Genomic DNA, 8,391 nt, shown 5'->3' with positions numbered 1-8,391 from the left:
GTGCAAGTGAGTAAGAGGGAGTAAGAATTCCCTTCTTGTATCTACGTGGGCTAAGCAGATTTTAGGTCCAGGCATGTAAGAGTAGGTGAGGCTATTACTGCTTTCCTGGAGCAACTGAGTAGTAACAGGCTGGGTAGAGCCTTGATTCCCTTTCCTACCTATTGTTCAGAGGAGCTGAGTCAGTGCAGATGTGTGGGTGGTGCAGTTATTTCCTTCTGATCCAAGGCAACAATAAATTACTGCTGCACTGCAAGCTAGCAAGCAGCCAAGGAGGGATGTGACCCAAAGTTATGTTTGTAAGACTGAAGGATTCCTGGTGTTTCCCCCTGGATAGAGCAGGTTAGGCGCCTCCCTTTGTTCTGGGCTCCACCTAAAGTCATGATCCAACCTTGTGTGACAAAGGGCCACATTCTGACACCTTTGCTGTTTTAGTTGCACTTCACTACTAGTCAACACAAGTAAAACCATCAGAATCTGATGGAAAGTGACTCTAATGCTGATGAATGGCGTTGTATTAATAGTTGTGGAGACCCCTCCTCTGTTAGGTATAAAGTAGGTATAGTGCAGAGAGGCAGAGTTAACTTCTCCACTGTGCTACCCCAACCTTCAATGGAGAAGAACATTTTGTGGTGAGAGAAAGCAGCCCTATTTCTCTCTTTGGCATTCCTGCAGAGGCTAAGCGTGCTGTCCATCTTACTGCATGGAGTAAGACTTAGTCTCCTAAAAGAGAACTTGGGCTGTTACACCTCCACATTCAAAACTGCAACACAACAAGCCCCATTCAGCAGCGACCTTATGGTGGAAGAACCTAAGCTTCTTTAGATGCCTCCCTGTTCAACTCAAAGGTACTTTAGCAGCCTACCTCCTACATAGGCCCCATTGGCTGAGTGGCACCTGGAAATATACCCATACATACCTCTTCTACAGAGTTCTCAGGGCTACATATGCCCTTACTGTCTGCTGCTGCTGACTTGTGCCAAACCTAGAAAAGCATCAGGAAAGCCCTTTTGTGGGGGGTGTCCTGCAGCTGCTCTCAAGTTTGCAAGAGGACAGAGGTCTGAAGTGTGGTGATGGAGGGGACACCCCTGGAATGGCTTTACTGATTCATTTCTGGGTTTTGTGCATATAAGCAAGAGCTTGTGTGTAAGTGTCCATCTTTGTAAGCACCAGGAAAGCAGCAAGCATAGACATAACCTTAGTTCCCCCAGGGGTCTAATCTAACAAGTGAGCTGGCAGCAGTATTCATCGCTCCTGTCAAGGCTGGGTAATGATCAGAAAGGAATGCAAGAGGGAGGGATGACTTCGTAGCTGAGTGATTATGGCCCTCACCTGGGAGGCTAAGAGCCTGAAACCGAGGTGTTGCAGTGTCTAACTTGTAGATACTGGAGTCTTTTAATTGCCCTAAAAATGTATCTTTTGTTACCTGACTCCTAGGTCAGTAAGCGTCATACCTCTCTCTTCTCTGGTACAGTGGGACTGAGCAGAAGGATGGAAATATGATGCCAAGGTAAAATAAAAATGTATTTATGTCTCGATACAGGACAGAGCTAAGCCTAAAGTTTCTGCTTGCCAACAACTTTTTGAATGAGACCATGGCCTTGAATATGTCTCTCTTAGAGCAGTGGTTCTTAACCTTTCTAGGCTCAAGGCACCCCATGTAAAATGACAGCTCTTAAGCTTTCACGTGTTTCCTGAGTAAGGTCACATAACAGAATAATTCTTCTGTTGCAAAGAACTAAGAAAGCCCACAGCAGGGCAGAATGTTTTTGACACTTTGGATTCTTATTTGAAACCTCTACCTGTGTCCAGATGAGCGTGGATGTTCGCTTCCCTGGGGACAAGTAGCAGCAGCACACCTTGCACCACTGCTACTTGTCCCTGGGAAATGTCTGTGTCACGCGTGCTCTGGTGCGTGGCGGTTACCCCAGGCGGGGTAGGGCAGGCTGGGGCCAGCAACTGTGATGACCACAGCAGCCTTACCTGGGGTCCTCCTGGGGCTGCAGCCATGGCAGGAAGCCTGGCTGGCAGTCAGAGCATGACTCTGGACGGCCAGGGTGGTGTGCGTTGCTGCCATGTGTGCCACCCCACTTTTTTCCAGCCTGGATGTATTTTTGACCCTGGGATCTCCTGGGGTCAACCCCCTACCCCCCACAATGCTACAAGGTACAGGACAGGGAATGCCTGCATGTGTGGCACCACATACCACATGTCTGAGCTTGTTGGGATGTGGCCTCCGTAACTCCCATGTAGGTGTTTGGACACCTGACAGTACGAATATTACATGGCATGTCTCAGCATCCTTAAAAGAATCTGATGACACTCCAGAGTGCTGTGGTCAGGGTGGAAAATGACTGCCTGAAAAGAACCAAGAGTTCTAGTTTTTTGTATGTCTTTTTGTCTCAGACCAACACGGCTACCAAGTACACCCCTGAAACATGGAAGATGCCGAATTGCAGACGATTTTGGATTTTAAACTTTATTGCAGAACAACAAAGAAGTTTTTTTTTTTTGCCTCCCTACCTACCATCTGCCACCTTCAGGGAAGGAATTCTACCTGATCAACACATCAAAGAGCTACTCAACACAGCTCACAAAGACACTCTCATGGACCCAGAGGGACAGACTTCCATCTTCAGCTCCCTCTGTGAAAAAATGAAGTTTATTTCCGACCTATGGGGACTTTTTACCATCTTGTACCATCTACACTTTTCCCAGAGCCTGATGAAGGGACTTTGATTTCCGAAAACTTGCAGAAAAGGACAATTTTCTTGCCATTTTCTAGTTGGTTTAATAAAAGGTATCATTTTGGAACCAAGAGTTCTAGTGTTTTGTATGCATGAAAAGAAAGCACTACAGTGCAGGTCAGTAAAGGCATAATTGTAAGACAACAAAAAAGCAGGGCAAGTTATTGTATTATTGGGTTTTAGACCATGTGTTATTTAGTCATAAAATAATAAGTTGAGACCTGCAACCCAGCTGGTCAAGATCAATGTTACTGACTGTTCTGCTGCTACTGACTTTCATTATTAGTTTACTCTATGCATAGTCCCACTGATTACAGTGGTGCTACTGGAAAAGTATAGCACTAGAATAGGCTGGCAGTAGATTGCTGGCTCTCCAGAGGTAGCAGAGGGATGCAAGGAAGGATTTGTGGCTTTTGGATGCCCCCTTTTCCTCTGAGCATGTACAGCTACAATCTAGACCTGGATTAAGCAACAAACACCAATAGCTAGTACCATGTTCACTTCTAAACCAGAAATGATGCTTGGACTTTAACACAAATGGTATCAAATGCTGTCATGGTAGAAGTCTACCAGGGTCGAAGTGTCAGAAGAGCACTGCTGCTCCATATTACACCACAGTTGAGAGGACAAAACTAAGGCAAGCTGCTTTCTCTTCTCAAGTGAAATAAAAAAAACCCCACTATTGGCACAGCCCGTGCACCTTCCCCATGGCTCAGTGCTATGCACGGTGTCTTTGAGAACGAATAATTAAAGATGCAAAGGTAAATAGAAATGGAATAAAATCGAACATGGATTTAACAGTTGTAGATTGTGCCAGACTGAACTAATAGCTTTATTTGATAACGGATTTTCTAGACAGAAGAAATTCAGCATATCCATCTATGTGGACTTCAGTAAAACATTTAATATGATGCTACACAGACAATTATTTTGTATGCTGGAGAAAATGGGAATTAGTGAAAGAATTTAGAGAAAGTAAGGGACCAGCTAATAAGGAGATGTAAGCAGGTAATGCTTAAAGAGGAATTATTGAGAGGGAGGGAAGTTATTATTGCAGTTTTTCAAAAGCTGGTCTTGGGACTAATCTTATTTAACATTTTTTTATTAATGGCCTTGGCACAGAAGGCAGAGGTGAGTGGATGAAATTTGCTGATGACAAAGTTGGGAGGTATTGTCAATACTGAACATTGGGATATCATGCCAGGAAAAACTGAATAACCTTGAGGACCAGACTAACAGAAATTAGATGAAATTCAATAGCACAAAAGTGCAAGGTCATGCACTTAGGGAATAACAACAAGAATTTCTACTATAAGCAGGGAGCTTATCTGTTGGAAGCCATGGAGGAAAAAAGAAAGATCTGGGTGTAATAGTCAATCACAAGCTGACAAAGAACCACAAATATGAGGTGGCCATGAAAAGGCAAATGCAATCCTAGCGTGCATTAGGAGAGACATTTTCCACAGAGATAAGGAAATATAAGTACCATTGTGCAGGGGACTGGTGAGACCCCATCTAGAATTCACATGCAGTTTTGATCACCTGTGTTCAAGGATGATGAACTGAGACTGAAACGGGTGCAGAGAAAGGGCTACTAGGATGATCAGGCAAGTGGACAATTTATTGTACAAGAAGAGACTAAAAGCAGTTGATGTATTTAGTTTAAATCTAAAATGAAGCTGAGAGGGGCTAAGAAGTCTGTCTGTAAATACACCAGGGGTGCAAACCTAGCGTGGAAGAACAGCTATTTAAGCTAAAGAACACTGTTGGCACAAGAGTAAAATGGATATAAACTGTCCATCAATTTATATTAGAAATTAAGAGAAGGCTCCTCAACATTAGAGCAGTGAGGGTTTGGAACAGCCTCCCCATTGGAAAAGTGGGGGCAGAAAGCCTAATTACTTTTAAGATGGAGCTCAATCCATTTACAAAAGGGATTACATGACATGGTGCCTGCAGTAGCAGGGGATTGGACTCAGTGACCCAGGAGGCCCCTTCCTGTGCTAATTTCCTGAGACAGCTTTGAGCGTCAGCATTGCTCTATAACCCTGTGTAAAACCAAGCAACTGCACAACAATGAATTTTACCATTAAAAATCTGCGCAACCTTGAACTTGCTTTGCAAACATATATGCGCAGAGATGTGGCCATCTCCATGGATTCCATAGTTTCCATCACTCTAGAAATTTGGCCGTGTGAACTATGCTGTAACTTGGATTTCACACAAATGCAGTCCCCACACCCTTCTGCCCCCTCATGGGATCCCAGAACCTTGACTCTGGAGGAGTCTCAGCAGGAGTAAAAGGAGCTGTTTTCCTGCTTGCCACTTTCCCATAGCAGGTTAGGGAAGGAGGGTGGGGGCTGGATGGGATCTTGGCTTCACTTGGCTGTCCAGAGCAGGAAGACAGCCATTCACTACTGCCTATAGGAAAGAAGTAAATTATAATAACCAAGTATGAAGGGGGAACTGTGGTTTTCTGAGGCTCATTTGCTTCCATAGAGAGTTCCTGGAGCAGAACAGCAACATACCAGTGAGGAAGGGTAAAAGTATACCATTTCCTTCTGCAGTCTCTCCTTCTTTATGCCACATCTTTAACAGTTTTCTTCCAGGCTGCAGACCCAAATTTCTCTCAGCTCAAGAACTCTTTCTCATCTGGCAGGTTCCCTTTTTTATGTGGTCTTGCAGTCACCCTGGACTGTGTACAGCCTCTGGATTAGATTCTGGCTCACAGGGGATGCATCTACACGTGCGCTTTCCCATGGACTTGACTAATTAGCTCCACAGTAGAGTGTCATTCTCTACACATGTGCCGGTATTAGGGTGCATTAAATGAATTACTGTTGGGGACAGTACTACCTTATGGTGGAGTAATTACATGCACTGAATGCACGTGTAGAGGGTTACAAGGGCTGGCTGGTGCATAAGGGTGCTAAGTGTGGGGGCTGCCTGCTATGTAGGCTCACTCTTTTATACCCTTGTAACCCAGTCAGCCCGCCACTGCCACCTGGAGCTGACCCCCTGTGTCCCCTGGCAGCCCAGTGCTACTCTGCCCCATCTTAGACTGCTGCAGTCCCAGGCACACATGCAGATTCTGCTTCTGGGAGCGTGACTCCAGTGCATGTTGCCCTGAAGTTTATCATGTCACCCTTAATAGCATGTGTAGATGCACCCAGGATATATTACCTCTTACCTCCTCTGATTTCTAATGGAGTCTCAATACAACTAAGAAATGTCAGGGGTAAATAAAAGTATCACGATTGAGTACAAACTGTCTCACTTCATACCTCCAGTTTACAAAGGTTTGTCACACGGAAGTGGGAGCTTTCCTTAGTATTTCAGCCATATAGTGAAGACATGCTCCACAGATAAGCAATGCCTACTCCAAGAGGCAACCTTCTGAAGTGGGGTTTAGCTTTTTCTTGGTCAGCTTTTTTGACTTGCCAGCATAGCTCTTAGCTGATACAAGCCACTGGCTGCATTATCAATAAGATTTAGCTTCTTTTTGTTCATTTCTTTCAAATTGATGAGTTTTGTTTTCCTTCCCTTCCCCCACTGGCCCCAACTCCTCCTTTCCCCCCCCCTCTTTTTCCCAATTCTGGTTGACATTTACCAGAACCCAGTGTGATTTAGTGACCTTGGGCATACTGTGCACTTTAATTTGTCAATTTGGGAAATTAATTTGTGGAAGAATGAGTTAAAGTCAGAGGTCAGGCAGTTGGAGTGCAGACCTGCTGACAGGTTGACTGTCCATGGGGGGCTAATGAGAACACACCGCCGAGCGAACGGAACAAAAGCAGACAGATTACACTGCCCGGTTTGTTGACTGGAATCAATAACATCAGGCAGTTTTACCCACATTTCTACTATGATTTTGCCTCATGCTACTCAGGCAGCCATTCAGAAATAGCCACTGTGTCTGTCTGCAAAGAAAATCTGCAATCATTGATATGTAGCTTATTTTATATCCCAAATGGAGATTTTTTAAAAACTTCTTGGTGGTTTACTGCCACAGCATAGTGAAGTCCTCGTATAAGTGGCCAGATGTCTGCTTTCAGGACAGTATATGGACTAACCCCGAGTCTCTTTGAGTTGCTGTGCTCCTTGTGGACAGAGGCACCTGGGAATCAGTAAAAGGCGATAACAGTTGTTGCAGTTTATATTCCAGCCTGCACCTGTGTTTAGTCAATCAGGTTGGAAGTAGAGCTATGCAATTGCTACAGACACATAGAAGCAGGATCCCTACTGCTTGGGTTTCTCTGACTGTGACATCTTTTTTGTTTGACTAAAACCTTGAGTTACCTTTCCTTCCTTGCTATTTCAACCCAGGTTTGGCAAACCAAATCAAGAACAGAACTGCGCAGACAATCTTCTTTTTAATTGTCAAATCTACCCCGGAGGTAGATTGCAGATTCCAGTTGCATGATTTTCCCCTTGTAAAATGACAAAGGATCTAAGAAATATAATCTCTTGTCAGTAAAGTGCCCGGGATTTGGCTTGAACTGAACATTTCCCCCCAGCGTTCCAATGGTTAGCAGAATAATGAGTTCTTAAATAAGTGTAATTCAAGGCACAGTGAGGTCAGCGAGTAGGGTGTTCACCAGGACTGTGCGAAGCGGCTAGTATTTGCTTCAGATTCAGATTTGGTCAATGTGGGGGACAGTGATTCGATTCGGTGATTCGAATCACTGTCCCGATTCAATTAGGATGAATCTGATTCAGAGATTTGGCTGCTGCCAAATCTCTGAATCACCCAGGCCCATCCCCAGCCCGCTCTCCCAGCCCAGAAATGGCTGCCCTGCCCGGCCCAGCTCCTGGCACTTTGGAAAAAAAAGCTCCGACTCACCTGGTACTGCCAGGCAGAGGGGAGGGGGGACAATCCCTGCTGCCCCCCATTGCCCTATGCTGTGTTGGGGGCTTTGCATGAGCCCCCTGAGCCCCCCCCTTGCTCTTCCAGCCCCCTCCCATGGCTGCTCCGCCCACCCCAGCTCCAGCCCTTTAAGAACCCCCCCACCCCCCTGGACTCACTGTTCCTGCCCAGCAGGGGGCGATCCCTGCTGCCCCGTACCACATGGGGGGATCTGCACAAGCCCCCTAAAGCCCTGAGGCTGCTGCAGGAGCGGTGAGTCCTGGGGGGTTTTCTGGGTTTATTTTTTCTTAAAGGGCTGGAGCTTGGGTGGGCGGGACAGCCATGGGGGGGGGGCAGGGGGAGTGGGAGGTCAGGGGGTTCATATCAGAGCTTTCCATGCAGTGTGGGGCAGTGGGGGTTGCTCCCCCTCCCCTGCCAGGCAGCACCCGGTGAGCGGGGCTTTTTTTTAAACCACTGGGAGCTGGGGCGAGTGGGACAGCCATGGCGGGGGGGGGTATGTGCTGGGGGGCAGGCGAGGGATGGGGTCTGGTAGGGGTCCCCCCCAGTCCCCTGCCCTCTTTCCAACTTCTCTCTCCCACCCCCTACTTACCAGCTCTGAGTCTGGCTGCTGCTCCCTGCTGCAGCCAGCAGGGACTGTCCGACTCATCAAAGCTCTCTCAATCTTTTCTGGAGATTTGGAGAGCTTCAAATTGATTTGGACCTTTTAATTGGTCCCCTGATTTGATTTGGATCTGGAGATTCGGCCACCAAATCTCCTCCAAATTGAATCAGCCCCCGAAA

The 8,391-nt window shown here is 46.3% G+C and overlaps 1 long non-coding RNA gene across 1 annotated transcript; it reads left to right on the top strand.

Annotated features, from left to right (window-relative positions):
• The first annotated feature begins 549 nt into the window (after window positions 1–549).
• Window positions 550–2,811, top strand: LOC109281194 (uncharacterized). Its single transcript, XR_002087762.2, has 2 exons — window positions 550–1,507; window positions 2,404–2,811. It is a non-coding gene; the product is annotated as an uncharacterized LOC109281194 (long non-coding RNA).
• Window positions 2,812–8,391: the final 5,580 nt, after the last annotated feature.

The sequence above is a fragment of the Alligator mississippiensis genome, chromosome 1, assembly GCF_030867095.1.
Source record: "Alligator mississippiensis isolate rAllMis1 chromosome 1, rAllMis1, whole genome shotgun sequence".
Lineage (NCBI taxonomy): Eukaryota > Metazoa > Chordata > Crocodylia > Alligatoridae > Alligator > Alligator mississippiensis.
The sequence above is the reverse complement of the archived record's forward strand: the minus strand, read 5'-3'. Positions and strand labels throughout refer to the sequence as shown.